Source organism: Chelonia mydas, chromosome 2 (assembly GCF_015237465.2).
Source record: "Chelonia mydas isolate rCheMyd1 chromosome 2, rCheMyd1.pri.v2, whole genome shotgun sequence".
In the NCBI taxonomy this organism is placed as follows: domain Eukaryota; kingdom Metazoa; phylum Chordata; order Testudines; family Cheloniidae; genus Chelonia; species Chelonia mydas.
Window position 1 is genome coordinate 114,427,617 of NC_057850.1, and position 26,656 is coordinate 114,454,272.

At 41.4% G+C, this 26,656-nt stretch overlaps 1 protein-coding gene across 1 annotated transcript in view; it reads left to right on the forward strand.

Annotated features, from left to right (window-relative positions):
• Nucleotides 1–1,768: 1,768 nt before the first annotated feature.
• Nucleotides 1,769–26,656, forward strand: part of F13A1 (coagulation factor XIII A chain) — a 164,533-nt gene continuing 139,645 nt past the window's right edge. Inside the window, exon 1 of the mRNA XM_043540160.1 lies at nt 1,769–1,791. The gene's annotated coding sequence lies outside the window, so the exon portion shown is untranslated. The remainder of the gene's footprint in view (nt 1,792–26,656) is intronic.

Below are 26,656 nucleotides of genomic sequence, written 5' to 3' on the forward strand. Positions count from 1 at the left end.
TAGATGTTGTATCAACCAGGCAAGGTACTAACAAGCTTCAACAGGACTTTATTTTCAAAGTGGAAACCTCTTTACCAAGCTGCTGCTGCACCCTCTGTAGCTTTCTCCCAGCCTCTCAACTCCTCCCCGCTCCTTCCTGTTTCCTGTCCTTTCAGACTCCCAACAGCCAGTGCTCCCAATTCTAATAATTACAAGCAACATCTAAACACCACAATAGATAGATAAAACGGTGAGTGGAAGGCAGAGGAAAGCATCTATCTGACTCATGGAACCATCCCCTGCCTACTGCCCTGTGAAAGATCCTCCTTGGTCAATCAGTTACTGTATGTACTCTTTGTTAACCCATTTGGCCATGTAATAAAACTCCAGTCCAATGATTACTTAGAGCCATATTGTGATACTTTTACTCCCATGGTCCCACTGAATTCAAGGTCAGGCACCATGCAATAGTATAGGTGAGGGTAACAATCTGGCCCAGTGTAGCAAGACTGGTTCTTATAGTTGCTATAGAAAAAACATCATCAAAATAACCTGTCTGGAGTCAGGAGGAAAACTTATCCCGGTAGTTTAGGGGATAAAATAAACACACTTATTTTCTGACAAGCAACACTGTCATAAGTGTCCAGCCAAGTTTAAAACTATCCATTGCAATCTACCCTGCATATTTAGCTTCATTGTAGAGACACTAAGCCTCAGCAATGAAGGAACAGAGCATGTATTTTGCTGGGAAGGGTAACTGTGATTGCTTTTTTTTTGCTTATGATATTTGTAGTAAAGCAGCAGCAGATTTCTAGGAATAAGTCTAGCTTTTGATTGCTTTTGCTTTTGAGGGCTTCTTTTTGACATGGGTGACTTTGGTCAGTAGGTTCCTGCACTAACTTATCACCTCTCAGGATCAGAGATCAAAACTGACTTGCCAGTCATAGCAAATTAAATTAGTTTTCTTGTCTGATGTAATCCCCAATTATCATCTCAAAAATAGCAACACAGTTTTGGACCATTTAGCTATTCATCACTGATCTTTCAGAGCTATTGTAGGCTAGAAATGCACTGCATCAACAGAGCTATATGAAGGCACATTGCCTGATGCCTGCTTGCATTAATAGTGGCAGCTGACAGGAGTATCGGTCACTTTCATTCATAAATTGCTCAAGTATATAATTTTCACACAAGGACCTATCACTTTTGATTTGGCGGTTCCCCCTAAGCAGCTGAATGTGTTGATTTTCCGATTACCAGTAAGGGATCAAATCAGTTAAAATGCCCTGTTTGATTTCAGTGCCCTAAACATGAGGCTGATGATGGACAACACATGTAACATAGGTTTTAATTTGTTTGTATATTCTCTCAGCCAAATTCTGCATTAACCTACACCACCATAAATCAAAAGTGACTCCCCTCATGTCAAAAGAGTTACTTCAGACTTACGCTACATCACAATCTGCCTCACAGGGCTTAAAAAACAGCTGACGTGTATTACACCCTTCTTAACTGTTTTTCCTCTTGAAATGATGAGATTCTTCCCATTATAATTGCAACATCAGTGTAGTGTGCCAAGGCTAAAGGCTTTGTGCTTAACAACACGTCACTTTCTCATGCAACAACATGATGATTTCAAAATTTCACAGCACACATGCAGTACAGCTTCCTTCTCATGGATTCTTCTTTTTCCTGTATTAACAGGCAATCTCCAGATGAAGAGCTTGAGTGACCAGAAGATTGTGGCAACTACACAGGGAAATGCGAAATCTTGGTTTTGAGTCGGGAGCCTGAGTGAGAATAATGTTACTGGTGAGTAACATTAGACCAGTGCCAGCAATTAAAAAAATAAAGTGTAAAATTTTCTAGAGCACCTAAGTCCCATTTTAATCAATGGGCTAGGCATTTAAAAGCCAAAGTCATTTTTGGAAATGGGACTTAGGCACTTTTGAAGATTTTACCCATAATCTGTTATCATTTCAGCTTCACTATATAGAAAAAGTGAACTGAAACAAAACAAGGAACAAAATGTACGTACTATAAATACTTAGAGAAAAGGCTTAACTAAGACCTGTGGACAGCAAATTGGAGATATCAATTTTTGTGTCTCTTTATTGAATGATTCACTTGAGATGTGCACCTTCCCTTTTCTTACCCTTGGCATGAGAGTCTCCAGCTGACTGAGTTCTTTGAGTAGGTTAATGTGATGTCCCAGGTCTTAACCACAGGCCAGGGAGTCCCCAGACAGCTGCTGCATCCTGGCCTCCACCCAGCATCTGCTGAAACCTGGTGGGCCGAGGAGCTAGTAGGACTATAGCCTCAGCCAAAGCACCATCAAAGGGATCCCAGATTAGAGGATCGCCTGGCACCACTGATTTGATCCAATCACATGATTTAAGATAGAAGCGGGCGCAGGAAGTTTGTTTGAGCAACAAGGTGATTTCCTGTTGTGGTTGCATCAGACCCAGTTTGTGCCTGCCTTCTGAACCCAACCCTGTTCCTGATTTTTGCTGTGCTCCTGGCTCACTTCTGTCTTTGCTCCTGTTCCCACCATGCTCCCGCTCCATGCTTGATCCTTGCCTGGCCTCCAGTTCCTGCCCTTACACCTTACTTCCAACCATCAGTTACCAGTCCTGGCTCTGATTCCAGCGTCAGACTTCTGACCCTGACTCTGGCTTGACCCCTGGCTCTGGTAATTGGCAGCTGACTTTGGTGCTGACCCTTGGCTTCATTCCCCAGCCTGTGCCCCCGCTCTGCCCACTAGACCTGACTCCTGCTCCGACTACTAAGCCAGAACGCCTACATCCCAGTCCATAAAGTTCTCTGCTTGCAAGAAACATCAACCCAAAGGAATATCCCATTTTTCATCTGTTTACTTCAATTCTGGGGGAGACTCTGTTCAGATTTGTGGGACTTAAATATTTCAGCAAAAATATGCACATTCTTCATGCGTGATGCAGGGGGGTCAAAATCAGTTACCACAGAATATGTCATGATTATGCCAGGTTTTACAGTGTAACATCTGACAGTACCACGCACTGGAGGAGGTTCTGCAGTGTATCACTTTAATTTGTGTCTTCTTATTGCCATTACACTATTTCAGTGATTTATTGCTTTGCTGAATCAGCACCACCGGAAGCAAACTGTTTCCTGTCAATTACTAGCAGGAAGCCTTGCATCCTGAGGGCTGACTCAGCTGAGCCTGGCATAGCTCCTGGTGGCTTGCAACTGCAGATGATTTTCCAAATAATTTTAAACTGCATACTCTGTACACCACATAAAATACCCAAAACCAGATGCAATTATTTCCTTATTACTAAGTTCATCATATAAGAGTAAACCATTAGAAATAGGTACATCTCCAAAAGTTGCAAATACCATCTGTTCTCAAAGAAACAACTGGTGGAAAAAATAACCATGTGTGTGTTTCAACCTTGTATGAAATTGACTTGTAGCGGGAGTTTATTTTTCTGAGTCTCGTTGATGGCAAAGTATTGTGTTGCCAAGTCAAACAGAAAATACCAAAAACTAGTGATATGGCAGCACTGGGCCAGGGGGACGGGGGGACCCATCTGAGATTAAGCCATATTATACAGGCACAAAATGAAGGAAGTGGAAGTTCAAATGAGGGTTCCACCAACTCCAAAATCTCAAGCCATAAATTACAATACTCCATCTGAGCTAATCTTGGAACTCTCCAGAGCAGAAAGTTCTAAGCATGCTAAACTCTGGAATGGCTTTGGGATGTGCAGTAAGGACTGGGATGAATTTACTCATTTTCACTTACTGTATGGACCAAAATCTGAATTTGTGGACTAAAGCACTAACCTGCTGCATTATCTTACATCTGCACCATCTTGTCATTCAGAGAGGGCTCGGTTCAGGAAAGTAGTATCAAAAAATCACTTTGATGGAAAGTTCTGACCAACTCTATGTGGAGGATTTATTATTCTGCAGGGCGAATTTCTTTTGAAATAACACTGAGTTCCTATTTTTAAAAAAGCCCACGGTTCCTGCAAAACAAGTACAATTTTTCGGCTCTAGACTTGCATGTGGATCAATTATGTATGGTTAAAGTTCTAAAAATCTAGCAGTATTTTAAAAACAGCTTGGTTTTGTCTGCTTGCTCTCACAGCTCTTGGCTATGATACAGTCCTGCTCTCCTACGGCAGAAGCTCAATACCTTTTTGAAGTGAATCATTTTATGTAAAAATCTTGTGTAAACTGAAGTGTTACATCAGACTGATCTTTTTCATTTGCTTTTCAGTGGGACCTTGTGCCTTTTTAAAGCATCCTCCTTAATGTAAGGAAAGAGTTTGTAATGTAAGGAAAATTTGTGGAAAATGAAAATGTAATAGTACATTTGTATAGATTTCTTTATCTTGTGCCCACCATAGCCATTAGTGATAGGCCTGAACTAAACCCCATCTCGGCACACCCCTCAGTTTTGTGAAGTTTAGATCCAGTGTGAAGTTCAGCTCAGATCTGAACTTTTAGGTTCACCTGATCTATATAATGGGTCAAACCAAAACTCTTGTTTCCTAATGCTCTTGACATTTGGGTCTTAAGTGTCCAATTTTGACCTGAAGGGGGCCTGATTTTCAAAAGACAGGTGCTCAGCACTTTCTGAAAATCAGGTCCTTTTTAAGGTGTTTCAAGTTGAGCATCCAATATCACTAGATACTTTTGGGTACCTAATTAGGTGCCCTTTTGGAGTGGCGGGTGTAGCATGTCTGAAAATCAGGCCACCAATTTAACCAGTTAAATAAAATTCTATAGACAAACGTCAAGGTAAAATGTCACCTTTGGCTATTCAGGTTAATGTGATTGCCAAGGAGACATTTTTTCAGAAACATTGTATTCAAAACATATTTCTGCTTCCTTTTGCTCTGTTTGGTTGACCACATCAGACACCTCCTTGCTGCTTTGAACATAAATACAGTCAGTTATCACCACCATTAAATCCCAAATTAAGAATTCTTTCTGTTGTCAGAACTATTTCTGAGAAGGGTGAGAATACTTCTGAGTTTAAAACAAAACAAAACAAACATATCCAGGCAGATTTTTGTGAGTGACGTTGACCTTGTGGGTTGCAGCGCTGGGTGTAGCATAAAATTTTATCCCTGTAAAATTCAGCAAACCTGACATAAAAGTCAAGGGGAAAATATATCTGCAGCACCAAAGTACTATGTTTGCAAAGTGACCTCCTGCACTGCAGGAACACTTTAAACAGAAAGATTAAGGATGATAAATTTTATCATGGAACACCTCTGCATTTTAATAGCCGACTGTATGTTAGGTGAGCAGTAGATGATGCCATCGAGGAACAAAAGAAAAGGTATCCTCAAAGTAGCAAAGCCAAATAATGCCAGGTGACAGTCAAAGATCTCAAATGCCTTCATGTCCCTTGCTCTTAGTATGCTCCCTCTTTCCCTTGCTGTTGCTTTGTGGTGTGTATCTTCAACAAAGCACTCATGTAGACGTGATTTCACCAGATCTCCCTGTAGCACTTACTTGAGGAAAAACCTGTGCTGTGATTTTTTTAGACTTTATTGATGCTGCTGGTGGTGGTTGTTTTATATAGATATGCCCCTCACCCAAGGCTCTGGGAGCCTTTACAACACTCAAAACCACAGTACTATATTTAATAATATGCTAATGACATAAATGCTCCCCATATTTACAACTACCACAGTAAAAACATATGAACATGGAGGCAACATCCACAACCAATTACCGGGGGTGGGGGCATCCTCGTGGAGGGGGGCATCAGACATGAGATCCTGATTCTCACTTATGCAAATGCCATGTTTACACTAGAAGTGCTTTACCAGTACAGGAATACCAATATACTGTACTATCAAAGTGCTCCTTATGTGGAGCTGCACTGTGCTCTGTTCTGGTAAAACTACCCCCCCCCCCATTAGCGAAACAAGCTATCCCGGCAAAAGTACAGTATAATGGCATCTGCACTTCTGCAGTGTCAGAGATCACACCTCCTCATGTAGCTATGCTGCTGGAAGTCTAGTTTAGACACAGCATAAGGGTGTGTCTACACTTACAGTGCTGCAGTGGTGCAACGGCACCAGTACAGCTGTGCCACTGTAGCGCTTAGTGAAGATCTCATCAGCATAAGGACTCCACCTCCCCAAGAGGCGGTAGGAGAAGCCCTCCTGCCAACATAGCACTGTCTACACTGAGGGTTAGGTCAGTAGAACTACGTTGCTCCGGGGTATGGATTTTCCATACCTCTGAGCAAAGTAGTTATACTGACATAAGTTGTTAATGAAGACCAAACCTAAGGCTCCTTTTCACCTGCTCTGGGAAAGAAAAGGGGCTTGTAAAGTAAGTGTCAACGTAGAAACCCAGTTCAAGGCTCTGTTCCATTGCTAATGTTGTGAAGGAAAATTAGATTTATTTTTGTAAAATAAAAAATAAAAAAAATACTGTGGGTGGGGGTTGTTTTTTATTTGTTTGGCTTTTGTTGTTGCTTTATGAAAGGACATGTTGACCAGCTCTATTCTCTGAGATAGTACGAGGGAGAAGATGTCTTTTTGATGGACAGTATAACTGAGGTATTGGGCACTATTGCAGTAGTTGTTAAACATCCCATTGCACTAGTCACAAGAACAGTGGTATTAGTCTCACGTGTCTGGCTAAATTCTTGCCAGGAAATTACATTCTGCTTTTGCAAATACCTGCCTCAGCAAAAATCATTGCACAGCGTGGATGACGTAGATAGAATGATGTCCACTAAAGGGAAAAAAGCTTCAATTCAAGGATGAAATAACGAGCCTGTAGAGTGTACTGGTAACCTGTGGGCTGAAAGGTGGAGATATCCAAATTAATGTTAAAAATAATGTATAGTGCGGTAAATTTACGTGGTGCATTGCAAACATCGCAAGACATGTTTCCTGCCCCAGAGAGTTTAGCGCAGTGGTTCTCAATTGATTTGCCATTGTGGGCTGCATATGCAGCTCTCTGTGTTATGTGGGCTGCAACCACAGAATATATATACTGCCTGTATGGCCCTGAGGATGTCACGTGGGCCGCAGCTGTTGGCTGAGTGGGCCGCAGGTGGCCTGCAGGCCGCGGGTTGAGAACCATTTTAGCCTAGGGCCTCGATACTGCAAAGGCTTAAGGGTGTGCTTAACTTTACGTACTATGAGTCGTTCCACTGAGTTCAACACATGCGTAAGTCTTTTAATAGGACTGCTCACAGTGCGCCAGTCTTTGCAGGATTGGGGCCTAAGAGTAATGCAACCTCATATATATTAATAATCATTTTAAATGCGCCTCTTTAAATATTGTGTGGTCCAGCTAGTAACAATTTTAATCTCAGGTTGTTGACATTGCCTGTTGTAGCAGAAATAGCAACCACCCTGCCATGGAACACTCACCATCCTCTGAGACTCTGCCACTTGTATTCATATTCATTTTCCACTGTCCTTCATGGCAGCTGCAGCACCACCTCCATCTGGAAACCTGACAGGCAGTTTCCTCCAGAGCTACCAGTCAGTGCTCTTCTGTGGTCTGTCTCTTTAAGTGATTATGTATCATGACTCTGTGCAATGTCACCCCAACTAGGACATGCTGTGAGACAGAAAGGTCTAGGTTGAGATTCTCAGAACTGTCTAGTGAATGTGGCTACTAATTTAACGGGATTTGTGGGGATAAATCCCTCAGTGCCTTCATTCAGGGCCTGATCAAAAGCTCAATGGCTTTCCATGTAGTTCAATGGACTTTAGGCCTCTGTAGCTGTGAGGACCCTGGATAGTATCAGACCCTGGAGTGTTTTATGGCTTTTTAAAAAATTAAAAAGCAGACATTTTTGTGGAGCCTAAAAAACCAAAAAATCTTTCTGTGGGTTCCCCTGATGACACAGATACCACGTGCTCCACATAACAAGGGCTATGTTGAATCAGGGTGGCTCCTTTGCTAGAAATCTTATTTCACCTAATGGTGGTGAATAGCAATGACTGTTGCTTAATCAGGACAAATTAGTATAAATTTTGCTTAATGAGCATACATCCAGCTGAAGCCAAGTCATTAAGTGGTGCTTAAATTCATCTTACATTCTAACCTCTGCTAAATAAGTATTAAATGAAGACAAAAGGCAGTGAATATAATTTTTATTCTTGAATTTTTAATTCTGTGCAATATTTTATGTCTCCTAAAATCTATTTAGGCTGGGTTTTTAATGCCTTTTCCTCTTTAATCAGGACAGCTACTTAATTGAGGTGATTGGCTGTTCACCAAGGTGCCCCAATTCAGAATATTCTAATGTATCACTTAATGTCATAGCTTGGAATCTGCAGGTATCAGTGTGATGCTTATTTTTCGGAGTGCTGTGTCTTCTGTGTGTGGTTTTCTGTGTATCCCTGCCAAGTCCCCCTTAATCTCTTCATTGTAGCAGTAGCCACTGGAGTCAGTGGACACAGGTCCCTGTTGTATCACAGGAATGTTAATCTTTTGCAACCTTGCTCTACGTCAAGTGTCTGGGGCCAGAAAATGCAATTCATTCTCTTACGAGCATCTCAACACACCACACATCTACTACATGGGGTTGGAAGGAAATGAAACCTTTGCAAAAACGGAGAAAATGAAGCCACTGGAATCTCCTGGTCTGGAAGGGAACCTGTCGGGGAACTACATGGAATAACTGCAGAGCTTCCATATTGCCTGCAAACGAGTGGCACTGGAGAGGATGAAATCTTACACGCTGCTGCATATAGGCCTCCAATGCCTCTGGGCGAGCCACAATACATGCCAGTGGGATCAGGAAGGGGCTGCAAACTGCTGGAGAGAGTGATTTAAAAATGTCAAGAATTCTTTGTTTCACATAAGAATGTCACCAGTAAAAAAACACAAGAAATTAGCTGCTGTGTGAGACCACTGACCGTTATGTGGCAAACCTCCATGATAACCTTAAGTCATGTGTATTCTAACAGCTCACAGATGGCCTGATGAGAGAGACAACTATTTATGGCAGAACTGGTAACTAAGTCAAAGAAAGATAATTGCAAGAAAAGGACTGTGTCCTACTCCCTTGATGCCTGTCAAGAATGCTCGTTAAGGCCTCAATAACGGTATGCTGGTATGGTTTCTGTTACAAAACTTTACCTCCTTGTGGTTAGGGTTAGAGATCTTGATAGACAATGGAGGGGCTCATGGAACATTTCTCAGTCTGGAAGGTTATATGCACTTTTATAGATTATGAGCCAGATCCTCCACTGCTGTAAATCAATGGGTCTCTACTGAAGCCACACATCTACGACTACCTCTGTCACCCCAATGTTCCCCTCTTATCTGGCTAATCTTACTAAACTGAGTAGCCTTTACTGTGCTGCAGCTTATCGGGACCCACCATGAAAAAGCCATTTGATGGTTTGACGGATACCGTTTTTACACATATACCCTTATTTCAGTGAGTAAGCACTGACCCTAAGGAAGAGAGATGTTTCTTCTTCCAGTCTATGGTAGGTAGTGTTTCTATTTTTATTTACTGTGGCAGCTCACCAGCAACAACCATCCTAAGCAAAAAGGGTGAGTGACTTTGCAAATGGCACATTGTGGTTTGCCTGGGGAGCAGTGATGGGACCATGCTCCGTTTCCTAGCGTGCCGGGGCAGCACATTTGAAACCATCCAGGCGTCAGGTCTGCTCTGCGTATTTTATGTTGTGTTTTGCGGAGAAATTGCTGCTGACTGCTGCACAATTTAGTGGTAAAGAGACTAGCAGTGATGCAGCGGAGGAAGGCAAGAATTAACCCAGACCCTGCTCAGAATGTGTCAAGAGGTCAAGCTTTGCGGATGGACAGATTTGAACACTTGAGTCTAACTGACAAAATCCGATCATTAGCCAGAACAAAAGTTTCAGCTATGCTATGCTGGACAAAGGCTGGGTTCCTAGCTAACTACTGCAGAACTTTAACTTGCCACCCTGTAGATGCTCCCCTATTGTGCTCTGGTTGTAACAGAGATGTCATGCTGGTTGATTGAAGGTGGGTCACAAAGTTGATAGCATTTTAAATGCACCCCACGGAGGATTTATGTTTATTTAAATACAGTATACTGCCAGGGACAGTGGCAAGCTTGTTAGAGCCCGGGAATCTTCCTTGCGTAACTCCTGTGACATGACCCACCATTTAAAATGGGTGCCCCTTTCCTCCATCCTTCCCTTCTCAGTTGAAAATAACTCTGGGCAGCAGAGCACCCACACGTCAGTGGGCAGACTCATCTGATGAGTAGCCAAGATCTCCCAGGATAGTACAACACATCTCTGCCTCTGCACAGCTTTCCTTTTAATCTACCTACACTGAGTTTTCCATGTTCACACGATCACAGTCACGCACACACTTTACAATATTTCTATCCGAAAAAGACTCGGGGTTTTGTTTTTAAATACGAACCTGGCTGGCTTTCTCTCTGCGTGAGAGCCTGTGTGTGTGAAGTTCAGGCTTGACTCTGCCTTTGCTAAGGCCTGCAGTGGGATGAGGCATAAGAGAGATTTCCTGTTATGAAATATAGACTGTTTGCTAATTCTCTTCGTCATGGCAAGCCTCCAGCCCTTTTTAAATCCTCTATTCAGTCATCTGGCATTCTTATCAAAGGTGGCATAATCTTGGAATATAATCCAGAAGAATCATTTTATAGTATTTATAACTGAGGTGGTTATTAACACTGTAGTAATTTCATGATTCCTAGTTAATGGAACCAATACCTTAAGGGCTGAATTATACCCTCTCTTGGCAATACTTGCAGGAAGGTACCAGGGGGCCAGGAAACTCTCTGACTTTGCGGTGTTTCCTTCCAGTCTTCCCTGCTAGAGAGCATCAAGAAAACAAAGGCATCTTAACCCTGTGGCCCCTGACTATCCTTCTGGAAACATGCAGTCACACCAGGTCTCAGCACCTCCTCACTGCTTCCCTGGCTCTCCCACTCACCCTGGTAGCACTGGCCCTACAGGAGCCGTGCTGTCATTTGCCTGCAACTTCGCCAACCCAGAGTGGGGTTCAGAACAGAGTTAATGCTACTTGTTTTGAATTAGCACTTAAAGGCCAGGGCCCTGTTGTGCCAGGCACTGTACAAACATAACAAAAATGGGTCCCTGCCCCAAAGAATTCACAACCCAAGTATAGGACTAGTCAACAGGTAGATTACAACAAAGAGACATGGGGAGCTCTGGCACAGTCTCCCTGTTAGTCATTTAATCACTCAGTGTCTGTAAAATGGGAATAATGATACTCCCTTTCTCTGCCTCTTTTGTCACGTCTCTTTGGCTTATAAATACTTGAGTCCAGGGACAGTCGTCCCTTACTGTTTAACTTTACAGCGATGAGCATGTTAGTTGGAGCTTCTGGGTGCTACTAAAAAGCTGCTAATAATATTTCAAGCACATCTGCTGCTTTTAATAGGAGAACATCATGGAGAACAGTTCTGTTCTGCCTCCCACAAACCATGCAAAGCCCCGTCCCTGTGGAGCAAGGGGCTGTGGATTTCTGTGGGGTCAGAACAAGGGGAAATTATCATGGTGCCGGCTGCTCCTGCCCAGTTTAGTTTCTCACTTGCTTTCAGTGCTGCTTCTGTCTTGGTCCCCTCACCTAGGGGTCAGTAGCAAGATAAATATGAGTAGGGTGACCAGACAGCAAGTGTCAAAAATCGGGACAGGGGATAGGGGGTAATAGGAGCCTATATAAGAAAAAGACCCAAAAATTGGGACTGTCCTTATAAAAATTGGGACATCTGGTCACCCTAAATATGAGTAACAATATTAAAAAGAGAATAGAAAAGTATAATTGCTAAAGAACTAGTTAAAATAAAATAATGTATAAAGCTGTTAAAGAAAATAATAAGCGGTGAGGAGAATTGGAGGAGATGGAAAATGGGAGAGGGATGGGGTGGGAAAGGCAGGGTAGGGAATGGTAATAAACTAGAGTGGCTCCATATTATGCCCAGGTCCCCTAAATCTTGACTATGGGTATGTCTTCACTTGAAAAACAGTGTGTTCTTTACTGAGGTTAACTAACTAGGGTTCACATAGCAGTGAAGACACAGCAACATGGATTAGCAGCTCAAACTAAAGCCTATAGGGAAGGCTGGGGTTGAACGCAAGCTGCTAACCCGAGTTAAAAGCTGAGTTGCTGAGCCCTCGCTGCTATATTAACCCGAGTTATCTTAATAAAACACCTTTCCCGCCCCCGGCCCCGCTCCCAGTGAAGATATACCCCATATGCCTGCCTGCTTCCCTGCCTGCAGAAGAAGTTCTTCAGCTTTCAAAGAGAAATCCATTCACCATCCTGGACTGTGAGTTGTGCACATTAAAGGGAGCAAGTTAAAATGAGACATAAATGGGTGTATAAAGACAAAATAGGGCCTGGTTCCTTCAAAATACCAAGAGCTTTCCTAATAGACTATTTCCTCCAAGATCCCCTAGTTCACAGTAAATTTCTCTACCCTTGATACTGTCTGATTCCTGGAGAATGGGGTTCTCAGTTGCACCTGGGAACTGATCAGTTCTCACAGCATTGATGCACAGACCCAGATCACATTTGAAGGTGGCTAATTGCTGGAAACCAGTGATCTATATTCCCTAAATCTGATTCTACTCCAAACTGTGGGCCTGATCCTAGTTCTCCAAGAATCTTGCCTTAATCCATTACAAGATATTTATAGCAACAGCCTTTAAATCATCTCTCTAATTACACTGATTGACTATTTAATACATAAGTATATTCATAGCCTAGTCCAGCCCCTGGTCTGAGACAGGGTCATCCTGGCAGGTGTTTGTCCAACCTGTTCTTAGAAAGCTCCAATGATGGAGATTTCACAGCTTCCCTTGGTAACCTATTACAGTACTTAACTATCTGTATAGTTAGAAAGCTTTTCCTAATATTTAACCTAAATCTCCCTTGCTACAGGTTGGGCCCATTCTTGTCCTGCTTTCAGTAGACATGGGGAACAATTGATGTCTGTATAACAGCCCTTAACATATTGGAAGACTGTTATCAGGTTCTCTAAAATGCCCTGGTTTTCCTCATAGGTCAGGATTTCTAAACCTATTGTCATTTTTGTTGAGCTCCTCTGGACTCTCTCCAGTTTGGCCACATCTTTCCGAAAGTGTAGCGCCCTGAAATGAGACACTACTGCAGCTGAGGCCTCACCAGTGCTGAGTAGAGCAGGACTATTACCTCCTGTGTCTTACATATGACACTCCCTTTTGTACACCCCAGATTGATATGATTATTTTTTGCAACTGCATCACTTTGTTGACTCATTCAATGTGCGTTCCACTATAACCCCCAGATCCTTTTCAGCAGTACTACCGCCTGGCCAGTTGGTCCCCATTTTGTAGTTGACAGGTTTCAGAGTAACAGCCATGTTAGTCTGTATTCGCAAAAAGAAAAGGAGGACTTGTGGCACCTTAGAGACTAACCAATTTATTTGAGCATGAGCTTTCGTGAGCTACAGCTCACTTCATCGGATGCATCCGATGAAGTGAGCTGTAGCTCACGAAAGCTCATGCTCAAATAAATTGGTTAGTCTCTAAGGTGCCACAAGTCCTCCTTTTCATTTTGTAGTTGTGCATTTGATTTTTCCTTCCTGAGTGTAGTACTTTGCACTGGTCTTTACTGAATTTCATCTTGTTGATTTCAGACCAATTTTCCAATTTATCAAGGTCATTTTGAATTCTAGTCCTGTCCTCCAAAATGTTTGCAACCCCTCCATCTTCGAGTTATCTGCAGATTTTATAAGTAAGCTCTCCACTCCATTAGCCTATGATTCCTCCATGAGTTCTCAGAGGTAATCACTAATGGTTCCAATATTGCTTCAGTCAATTTCTTAAATATTCTAGGGTGAATTTGGTCAGCACCCACCTCCCGCATAGTCCCCTTGCCTCTCGCAGGCACTCAGTGCCTATCCCATGTATCCTTCAAGGTACCCACGACTCCCAAACCCAGTGCCTCCTGGGGATCCACCATTCCCTGCACCCTCCCAAGCACCCACCAGCCCCTGCTTCCTGACACTGTTGCCAATTTAGCTGGCTGGGCTATCTCTCTACTGTTCCCATAATGTGGAGGAAGGGGTGTGTGTATGGGACATGAATCTCTGAAAGGGGGGCACGGTAAAAAAAGTTTGTGAGCCTCTGCTCTGCAGTCAAGGCCAAAGTCATCCCTGATGTAACTTCATACAAGTCAGAGTTACACGAGGGCTGCGTTTAACCCAAAGTCTCTAAAGTCTTTTGGCATCATTGTGGATGCAATATAAATATATGGAGGTTTGAAATCAGAAGAGGCAATTTAAAGTGGTAAAACAATCATTATTCTCAGAGGAGAGAAATTTAGAAACATGAAATTGTAGGATATAGATATTCAGGCCTGTCTGTAAAGGCCTATACTCTAATTTAGGTGTATTCTTATCACTTAGCTAGTTATAGAGGTATTAAAAAAAAATCAAAATCACTGTCTGCCGGTGTAAGGGCCTTCTCTTACCGTGACAGTGAGAGGCCCTGTTCTTAGGCTAAGGCCTTTGGCTAAGCAGCAGAGGCAGCCATAAGCTGGGAAGCGAACGGTCACATCCTCACATTCCAACCTAGTCACATTGAAATAAGGTGCTATTGGGCTGTTAGGAATACAACCCTGTCCTGATAATGCCTATCGCCTCCAGAGAAAGGGAAGTGCCTAGAAGATGTAAAAGGAAACTTAGTTTGATAGCGTCCTGTCTGGCAAGAACTCACTTATCTAAAGACACAGCTGGGAAACCCTTATGTCTTCATAGATGTAGTTGTGAAATCCTCACTTCTGTATTGTTTTGTCATTATAGTTCCCACTTTGCTATTGTTTATTTGCATGGTCTCTGTCTGGTTCTGTGATTGTTTCTGTGTGCTGTATAATTAATTTTGCTGGGTGTAAACCAATTAAGGTGGTGGGATATAATTGGTTAAATAATCACGTTACAATATGTTAGGACTGGTTAGTTAAATTTCAGGAAAATGATTGGTTAAGGTATAGCTAAGCAGAATTCAAGTTTTACTATATAGTCTGCAGTCAATCAGGAAGTAAGGGGGGAGGGAATGGGAACAGGGAATGGGGGTGGGGAAATTGGAATCATGTTTTGCTAAGGGGGGGAATGGGAATAGGGACACATGTAAGGCTCTGTGGTGTCAGAGCTGGGAAGGGGGACACTAAGGAAGGAAACTGGAATCATGCTTGCTGGAAGTTCACCCCAATAAACATTGAATTGTTTGCACCTTTGGACTTCGGGTATTGTTGCTTTCTGTTCATGCGAGAAGGACCAGGGAAGTAGGCGGGTGAAGGAATAAGCCCCCTAACAGAAATTGTCAGACAACAGCATGACCAAGTAAATCAAGTATCAGAAATGTTCAAGTATATCCCATCTGATTCCCTCTCAGTGCCTTCAGGATGCCAATCCAGCAAATCTTCCAACACTTCTGGTAAGTTAGAGCAGCATGGGAAGTACACCACGGGAAATTCTAAGTCTGATAAGAAATAGTAGCCAGAAGCCCCAACTCTAGTCATTCAAATGCTTCTTAGAACTACTCTTGAACTTAATTTTTGAACAATAGCTGGCAGTAATAGGGATAAAAATCACATTGATGCTCAAGTGAGAAAACACTTCTTTTTGGTTAGGTGAATTTAGACTCTCATTCAGAAGTCTACGGTAAACACAGGTAAGAACAATAGTCACTGTATGCATTTCATCTCATCAGCTTTTAGTAAGAGCCTCCAGATTATTCATTCTGGCACCCTCTGGTAAGAGTGACTCTTATAAGATGACAGCCCAGAATCAACCAAGCAACATTATTACTGGAAAATAGTTGTCTCATAGGACATGTTGGCTGTTAACCTTTCAATTAAGAAAACAACAGGCTTCAATGGACAGGACAAAAATTCGACACTTGAATTCAAACAAAGCCGGTGAGATACTAGGAAACTTTGTTCAATATTATGACATTCTTTAGTTGGAACAAAACTACTCTGATGATTCGTTAGTAAACAAAACACAACACTTCCCCCCGCCCCCAACTTCTGACTGATTCCAGTTCTCCTAAACTTTCAGTTACGTAGGCAGAAAAGCTGCTTATCGCTGAAAGACTATGAACAATGATCAAATTATTCAGTTATTTAAAGGAAGCCAGATGGCTTGGAGAAGGGATTAACAGAATGTTCTAAAAACACTTAGGTGTTGGTGTAGCCTCTCATGTACCGTACAACAGTTCCCTACCACCTACCTGGGAAACAGGCTACTATGACCCTTATGCCTCAAGGGAGCAAAGACTCCTCTTGGTACACCTTATATACTCCTATGTGTACGTTGTAGATTTTGACTATGTGGCATTAACCGAAATTATAGACACAATGACTTTGCAGATGCATTACTAAATCCGTACAGTTAAAAAAGGGTTAATCATTAATAATCAGGTATCTGAAGGATACCTTACGCAATACCTTTCCTCAGACCTCAGACTCTTGTATATCAAGTTTCCTCTTCACTTTCAAGGCCTTCCAAAATGCCCATCCTTATTTTCATAACCTTTTACAATCCATCATGTTTCCTAACCTTTGCCCAACCTTCTCTCCTTTGTTTCCTTTGCTCACTCCCAACTTTGTGCCAGATTTCATGTGGCCCCCATGCATCTGGAAGCACCTCCAATCAATATGTACCAAGCACCCTACCTGCCTGCCTTCAAATACTTCTAAAAACCCACCTACTACATGCCTTTCTGTGTTTGCCCTGATTTGCATTGTACTACACTGTACCTGTGTGTTCACATTGCTGGTTTTCTGGGTAGAGCTTTTAGTTTGACACAGCTCATCCTACTTTACAGGGCCATGTACAATGATGGTGCTTTCTATACAGTCTTAATAAACATCTCTTAAATGTCTAGATGACTCTGTATTCTAACTAATCGGTGTTGGAGAAAGCATTTGACAGAGTAAAATGAAAATATTTCATTCTGATTCTGTAATACATCAGACAATATGTTTTTTTTTTAAAGAGGCAAAGTTCTGTGTGTTTTAAAAAAGCCTGCAGGCATTCACATCTGCATTTAGACTTGGTAAAATTTTCCATCATTTCCTGTAAAACTTTTTTTTTTTTTTTTACAGGAAATGTCCTTTTTCTCTAAATGACATTTTTTTATTCCTTTAGGCATGTTTTGACTTTAGATGAAAAAAGTAAAAAAATCAAAAATCAGTTTTTGAAAAAAAATTGTTTCCAACCCCCTCTTTTTTCCCTTCCTCCTCCTTCATTTTTCCATTTTTTGCCACTGGAAAAGCAGGGAAAATTGAGAAAAGCCAATAACGTTTCTGTTTTTCATCAGAATAACATTGGTCATTTACAACAAACCCCACGGGGGAAGGGAAGAGGTTCCTTTATAAAATCCTCTTCTCCTTTAACTAAGAAGTTAATGGTAAGTAAAAGGTGACCAGGAAGAGATGCATACAACATTTTTTATTTCATCGTTGTCCTTTCTTGCTCCTTCCCCAGCTCATGGATTGTGTCATGTAAAGCAATGTAAGCATTTTAAACAGTGGAGCCCCATCCTACTGTATCCTACCTCAAAAGTGTTTGGAGTATGTATAATTTCATACATCACCCAATTACTTAGTTACCACAGTTTTGGAGAGAATAAAGTTTCAGATTTTCTGATGAGTCTTATTTTGTAAATACCACTTGATATTCCCAGGGACATAATTTGTATTAAGCTGCTTACAGTAGCAACCTCCATAGCACTTGATGCCGTTCCTGATTTGGGTTCTCCAAAAGCAAATGCCATATTTGCAGATGGAAGAAAAACCAAAACTGTAGTATCACACATTGGTTGTATGTGGGGATTTATGGTATGGTGCACTGATTGCTGTCCCCGCCTGCTTTCAACTCTAAATACTAATAATTAGATGAATAAATACTTAGTCTGACCTTATCTAGATTTTTTAATTTAGGGATTCTTATGACTCTGTGTCTCCACTGCAGTCAGATGTGTGACTGCAGCACATACAGAGATACCTGAGCTAGCTTTGATCTAGCTAGCTCGAATAACAATAGCAGTGAAGAATGGGTGGCACCATGGGTTGTACAAGCCTGCCCAGACCCTGATAGGTACTCAGTCAGCTAGCCCGCACTCCTGTGGCTTCACTGCTATTGTTATTTGAATAACCTGGTCAAAGCTAGCTTGGGTATGTCTACATGTGCTGAAGTCACACCTCTAATTGCAGTGTAGACGTACCCTAAGAGTCTGGTAATCTAGAAGTATTAAACCCCAAGAACTCTAGAAAAGAAATAATACCAACAGTAGTATGGTGACTTTGAGGGCTCAGTGGAGGAATTCCCTGAGAATGGGCTCACCTCAACTCTTTCTGTACATTGGGAGTAGTTCATAATGGTAGCATGTAAAGTGTTGGAATGTATTAGTGCCACTGTCTGGCAACAGAGTATTGACAAGGGTGGTCTGAATCCTCATTGGCCTAACCTGCTGTTACAGAGCTCTCTCCCATCTGAGGCTGAGAAAAGTTACAGAACCAGGCATACAGGGAGTTAAGGAGTCAGCTAACGGGACATTATAAAAGAGAGCTAGCTGGTAGCAGGGGAGGAGAGAAACTGATAGTCTAGTCCAGGGAACAGACAAATAAGAGCCAGTATAGTCTGCTGGAGTTTTTGTGTTGTATTATGCTATATGGACCTGAGTTGTGATCAGCAGACTGTTACAAAACAGACGGTGACTTCAGAATGTGGTGCCATTAATTTTAACCACCAAATAAACCCCAAAGTCTAAGAAGGCTTTTCTTTGCTTTACCCAAACCTGTCTCAAAGTGTCTGTTTCACTGTCCTAATGCAGTTTTGCAGACACTTAAGAAGTCATATTGGGAGGAGATGAAAAGGAGACAGAAATAATCAAAAGTAAATGGGAGATGGAGCTTGGAATAACAATCACCCAAGAGAGACAGAGTGAAATTACAGGAAACGTATACACAGTCACATCCTCTCCATCATGAAGAGAATTTCAATGGCAAAGATGTGATATTTCAATACTCCACTGATCAAACATAAAATGAACACTCTAGTCTCTGAGAGAAGGAATGTGGGATAAGAACCTACTCACATTTTTTTAAACTGTCCCCCAAATTCTGTCCATCTGGTGAAAGGATGTAAATGGCCAAAGCTGTGAAAGGAACATGATCAAAATAAAATGCACATTATATAATTATAGCCTAGTTTTACAAGGGAAAAGTCGTTTAGCTAAGATCAGAGTTCTTTTCTGGCTCCAGAACTGGACCATAACCTCTGTGTGTTCCTGGAAGATACCTAACACTTTTCCTGTAATTCCCACACTGGTTCATTATTGCTCTTATGTCTCATTTCACATACTGTAATCCTAGCCCTAGAAGAAGAAATTAATTTCCCTGAAATCACAGTTCTGTTGTTGCATCACAGCCAAGGCCCGTGATCACTTTCTGTTCTGGTGAACTAGTGAGCTGGTGCAAACATATACAAATAGGCATGACCCACTGAACCCAATCCTTTCTTTCAGAATCATGATGAAATTCAAGTATGGGGAAACTGGGTTAATTCAAATGTGAATTTGAGCTTCATAAACTGCAAATCTATGCAAACTTGATTCTGCAGAGTTTGAAATCATAATGGAATAACAATAATCTGCTGATAATTTTCAATTGTTTCCTAACAGTTAGAGTTGGTAACTAGGTTGAAGAATAGAACTATGGATTTATTGATCACTTGGTCTTGGGGCAACTGGCCCCTCAGTAGAAACCAGTATAGACCAGCTAAAAGTTTCTAATGGAATTTCCACTAGGGAAATTCCTATTAAACACAACTTCATAGGGTTTGCATAGAGATTTAGGGCTTGATCTAGTAAGGTGCTGAGCACTGTCAGCTGCCGTTGACTTTCATGGTAGATGAAGGCACTAAGAACTTTGCATAATCAAGAGCCTGATCATGCATCAGTGGATTTCAATAGCCTTTGGATCAGGCCCATAGCCCTTAAGCAAAAGCTAAATTCTGCCTTCAGAGACAATCATGCTTTCTGAGGGCAAAGTCAGGACCTTAATTAATGATCCAAATACAATTATTCTCTCTGTATTATTTATTTATTTATTTATTATTGGTCCTATGTTAGTGAAAGAAGTGCTTGTCCACCTATATGATGTCAGCTTCTGCCAGCCCAGGGGTTCAGATACAAGCTCAGAAGGTAAACTTTGATTCCTGACTACACTGCAGGAGCTGCCCCACATTTTGGTTTCTAAAGCGACCAAAGGAATATCTAAAAAGAGCTCTGAAATGTTCTGCACAGTGATGACATTTTGTTTCATTGTAAAGATATTTTCTTTTACGTGTATTAATATGACTGTAGCTTTTTGAAATACAATCAGTCTGGCTAACAAAGTACCTATTTTCAAATTATCAGTCAGAGGAAGGTTCTTATTTAAAAAAAAATCTATTAGTCTTTAAATAACGAATATAGAGACAATCAGAGGAGATGTGATTGCTTATTGGATACATGTATCCCAATAATGATAAGTTAATCAGGTTTGGACAGAATTTGCTGGGGCTTTTACACCTTGGGAATACTGGAACAAGTCATTTTAAAGGGCCTCTAACTGGAATTACAATTGATTTATGTAAAAATTCAAACCATTTAAATTACTTTGGACTACAATATCTGTGTTCTCAGTGTCTCTTTCCAATAGCAGTTTCTTCTGTTTTGGGATTTCATGGTTCTTTTCATTAAAAATTAAGATGGGCCAAACCCTGAGGTCCTTACTCAGTTCTGATTCAGGAAAAATTCCCACTGAAATCACCTCCCATCAATGGGAGTTTTGCTCAATAAGGGCTTGGTAAAAATTGAATGAACGGATGTGCCTGATCTTCTTTAATTCCCTCATTGGCTGCCCACTTGCTCAAGTGTCAAGTTTAGATTTCTTGTCCTACCATTCAAGGCTCTGCACAACTCTGCCCCAGCTTATATATCTGACTTCATCTCCTGTTATGTACCTGGGGGTTGGGGCACATCTTTTACCCCTTCTCTGGGCCTGTGTGTGTTGGGCCCCTCTGGGCAACTCACCTGGTGACGGGCCTTGAGACCCTCCTAGTACTTGCGAGGCCATCTACTAAAGATCCAGAAAAGGGTCCAGTAGATCTTCTCCTGAGCACCCGCTCCGCTAGCAAGCCAAATAGAAACCAATAAGCTGTAAGTTGATGTTGGCAAGCTATCAGTTTGGTGATAATGAGATAGCACCTACCACCTCTTCTTATGCAAGTGCTCTGCATTTGTTCAAGAAGGTTACAATTAAGCCGCAGTAGGGTTTGGGTGTTTTTCTATGTGTTGCCTTGCCCAGAGCCAGTCACATACAAAAAGCGGCCAAGCAAGGACACTGGTGATCACAACACATCCCTTTGACCAAATATGTGCATCTTCATCTATCCTGCTACACCCCTGGCTTTTTGGAGGGCCAACCCTCCCAGTGTTTTCCCCAGGAACTGAAATTAGAGACGGTGTTTGAATTTAGCGCGGGAGAGGGGAATGTTGGAAAACGACTAAATTGGCAACATTGCGATGTAATTAGTTGACCACTGGCGGAGATGGGGGAGTTCAGGGGGTGTAGGGAAATAAACTCTATACCAGTTCATACCACCACTGGCACTCCAGTTGGTTGGCTGACTAACAACTCATCCTTAAGTCTGAAATTGTTTCCATCCTCCCACCTAGTCACCTTGTGGTCAACAGGAAGTAGCCTATTGTTAGCCAGTGTCTTGAGTTGATTTTGATATTGTTGTAATTTGTATTGCAGTAGCTCCTGTAAGCAGGATTGTGCTAGTCTCTACACACAGGGGTGATCCCTGCAGTAAAGTGTTTGCATACTGCAACTCCTTTTGATGTGCACTATGCTGGATAAAATATTTGATGTATACAAGAAATACATGATGCTGCGATGTAAAGAATTTCATAGGCATGAGTCTGGAATGGTTGCATTATTCACAAGTGATAATGCCACAGGTGGACTATGCGAGTCATCTCAAATAGTGTTAAAAACCCCTATCTCCCACCACATCTTAATGTAGTCTGTATATGCCACAATAAAAGGATTTTAGGAATGTTTAAAGAGTTCTTGAAAACGTATGTTTTAAAATATATATCACTCTGCCTATAAAGACAGTCCCCTTAGGCCTGGTCTACGCTTAAAAGTTAGGGGCCCTGACTGCCCTAGCTATGCTGCACTAACCCCTGCTGTAGATGTAGCTAGGTTGACAGAAGAATGCTTCCATTGACAAAGCTACCATTGCTCGGGGAGGTAGAGTTCCTACAGTGATGGCAAAACCCCTTCTGTTGCTGTAGGAAGTGTCTACATCAAGGTGTTAGATCACCATAGCAACGGCGCCATAGCACCCTTAGTGTAGAGATGGCCCTAGTTAGGATGAGTTCCGCTTTTCATAGTGACCCATAAAATCCTGTAAATATAACCCCATTGTCATGAATCCGAAATCCAACATCTCAAGACTTTCTAGGGGTAGAAGTGAGTGTTACATGTTCCAGCTTCCATTTATATGATCGTAAAGTTCCCATCTCCACTTCTGCAGGGCAACATATATAAAAGCCACCCTCGGTCTCGGGTTGGGGTAATTTTTTTTTAAAAGCAGGTGAGTGGGGAAATCCCACATTTAGAGTGAGAAGGAGAAAACACGTTTGTGGCAGTTGATTCAAAACATCTAACCCCCCCCCCCAAAACAAAACAAAACAAAACAAAACAAAACTGCGGTTTGGAGTTGCTTATGGAGGTGGGAATGTTAGAACAAGTCCCAGGAAGTGGATCAGTAGGCAGAGTGCAGGTGAGGCAGTCAAAGCTGCATGATAAATGTATTTATTAAAAGGTTTTACAATATATCATATGGCTCCCCAGTTTACCAGGTAGTTTTCACCTCCACATACATGGCACGTATAAAATAAGAGAGAGCGTGCCAAAGTTGGGGAGTGATATTATTGGAAAAAATTGCATGTAACCTATACATCCAGTTTATGTTGTCTCATTTCAGCTAGTCTGCTTAGAACTTGTTAGCAATATACTGCTCCCCTCATATTAATTCACTCATGAAGAGAAAACAATGTCCTTTTCTTCTATTAACATATTTAAATTAGCTCCTTTTAAAATTAATCAAAATAAGAGGGGGCTTTTTTAATGAAAAGTAGATGAAGCAAAGACTGTTTTAAATCTCAGCAGATTTCCCTGTGTTTGCAGTGAGCTTTTTCTTGTTTTCACTTGACCTAACAGCTCTGTCTTATGTAAAGGAAAGGTCCTATGGTTAATGTTTTACATTCTGGAAAGGTTGGGATCAATACATTTTACTCTACCCTTTTTAAATTTAATTTCAACTAGGCTGCTCCTTTTTCAGCGATGGCAATTTCCTCTACAGCATTTCTGTCCGTAGGAGCAAAGTGTTTGAAATTGATATGGATTTGTCTTTCTCAAAATTTAGTGCTTAATATTGACATAACGACTAGGAATGAGAGGTCCACAAGTGGGCATGGTGGGGTGACAAGGCTTTATTTGCTTGGCAGCCATCTTGGGCTGACATGTTATCAGATTTCGTAAATTTAAGGAGACTCAGGCCTGGTCTTTGGGTAGAAAGCCCTCCCCATCCCATCACCCTATCAAAGAACACTCAGGAAGTGGTGTTGGTGATTGAGGGGGAGATTTTTAAAGGCACAAATGGGAACTAGGTGTCCAAATTCCACTGACTTCCATCAACTTTGTGCCTTTGCAATAATCTTCCTAAATTTCTGACATTCTTCCCACTGTGTCAACAATGAACCAGTGCCCCAGAACTGTGCCACTGTAAATCCCACCTTTCAGATTACACCTACAATGAAGGTCTTGCCAGTTTATAATTAGAGCTGGTTGAAAATTTTCTGATTGGACAGTTTTCTGTCAGAAAAAATTGATTTGATTAAATTGAAACGTTTAATGGGAATGTGTTGATTTCATCAACATTTTTGCAAGAAATGATCAAAATGTTTCCTTTTAATTATCATTTCAACTCTTTTATAATATATTAGAAATATATTATGTTAACATAAAAAAGTCAAAACAATAACATCTTTGTCAAATCAATACATTTAGGCCAGAATGTTTTGATTTGAAAAGGACGTTATTGTTTTGACTTTTCTAATAATATACTAGTTGAAATTTCGAACAAATTAATTTTTGAATATTTTGTTTTGTGAAAAATTCCGAGATTACAACTTTTCATCCCAATTTTGGGATAAAACCAGATTTTGAAATCTCAAAATTTCCTGTCAGAAGGGAATTCTGAATATCAACCAGCAGCATTTGTAATGACAAGGTCCCCTGGTGCTCTCTCTTTTTTTTTAATATGAGTAATGGTGTTGCCCATTGCAAACTAGCCAGATTCCATGCTGCTACTCAGTCCCCACCAAGAAATTTCAGTTGCATGTAATATTCTTCTTCACTTCCTGGTCTAAACTGATGTGTAGTGCATAGCTAGTGATGTTAAAAAGCAGCATTGTTTTGCCCAAGAATTGAATGCATTTCAGTGCCAGGTGAAATGACCCACCTACTCTATCTGTAGTTATAGATATAGCTGTGCCCAATATGTGGTGATGATATCCATGTGATAAATTGTGGCGCCACGTAATAAAGTGGATTTATCATGCACCTTTAAATGCCTAACCTGCATTCTGCCCACTTAATCTATCTACTCTGGGATTTAATCTCAAACTTGCCAATTCTCCAAGTAAGATCAAATACTCTCACCTGTCACTGCTTTTTAAAAAAATCAATCTGTCTGCAAAATGTTTCCTTTTGTCCCCCAAATATGGTATGTCCCTCTCCCCCGCCACAAAATTATGCTGCCCTGAAGCCCAGGATGGGCAATAATGAGTTCTGTAACACTGACTGATTTAAGGTGTACCCTGGACACCTAGAAATAGAATATGTACATAATCAGAAAGGGGAGATTTTCAGCTTTATAATGGTCCACACAGCATTTGTGCCTAGAAGATTCTAAGATATTGGATTTTAAAGCTGGGATATATTTATATTTAGAAAACTATTTCAGTTCACTTTTAGAGGGGTTTAAAATATTTTTTTATATTTTCCCCTCTCCTTCAAAGTTCTGTACAGTTGGACACATTGTAAGTAAGGTAAGTGGAATGATACACAAAATAGTCCCAATAAAAAAGGCTAAACTCTTCAAATATTTCTCAGATAGTTCTGTAACGTAGCTGGCATGTAGATAATATACAGTGGTGCCTAAAGGTTTTCTTGGCACTTGTTTGGGTTGCCCTGCCTAATGGCTTGCAAATGGCTGCACTCCTTGTGAATAATGGAGTGATCATAAATCATAATTGGCTGCCAATAAAATCTTTTAGGGGTTCTCAGGGCGGGAGGGGGCTGCAATCAGGCATCTGGTAGTTGTGACTCATATTGCTGAATGGGGAGGGGTGGGGGATTGGCTAGATTTCAGTTAGGTGGGAGGAAACAATTGGAGAGGATCCCAGTGTGAAAATGGTTGAGAACTGCTGTTTTATAAAACTTCACAACATGTATTCTATCCCTATAAACACATATGTACCCATCCCCCCATGCACTCATGCATGTGCATTCACACACCTATGCGTATAATGTCTAAGGAGTTTTGGAACCCCTCCGGATGAAAGATACTGTGAAGATGCAGGGTCTATTTATTTTTTAAAGCATGGTTCACACTGGAAATGAGTCTCAAATCTTGTAGTGAACTAACAGTGTAAGGAAGGAGGGCTCCGAGTATACAGCTGTCATTAACTAGTCATTTTCCCCTATGGTAAATCCCAGGTTGGATTTCAGTGCCTTTTCACCCTCTGAAATACACTCTAATTGCTCTGCTGACAGATAACCCAATAGGTTTCTGCGTCTCCCTTCTTGGTTCTGTTGCAGCAATATTATATGACCATGATCTTTCATGCAGAATACATCGACTTGCTGCTGTAAGATGAGGGGAGCTTTTCAAAGTGTTGCTTCTGCACATTTCTTGCCTTGCTCTCCCCAGGCGTGTGAGATGCTGTTCAAAGCTGCTTGTTAACCAGATGCGTGCGGCATTGTGAAAAGTTGGAAGGGATCTGGTCTCACACTTCTTAATGAGCTGCCACCTCCTCAAATGGGTTAACGGGTTTGGGCTATAAATTACACAATAGAACGTCTGCAGCAAAATCTGTGAGATACTCCCAACAGTGCAGGGAAGCGGATAAAGATTTTATGGAGTTGGATTTCGTTCTGATCTCAGTTGCTAATTTTGACTAATAAAGTCCATCATGTAGGTGAAAACAACGCTGTGTGGAGTGAGGGCTTATTTGTTTTTTATGTTTACTTGAAAAAAGAATGTGGGTCATTCTCCTGAGGTGTTTGTTAAAGGGAACTGAACATACGTATTTCATCTTATACTCATTGAATAACTTTCCTTAAGGATGCATAAAATATCATATCAGGCCTTATTCTACCTAGGCTCCTACTGAGTTCCCTGGGAGCAGGACTGGGCCCTTGATCCTGGGATTTTTAAGCAATGGGCACCATGGCTTCATGAATCTATTCGTTCTGACTTTCTCCCTCTTTTCTTTCCTCCATACTGGCTCATCAGTGGAGGCCAGTC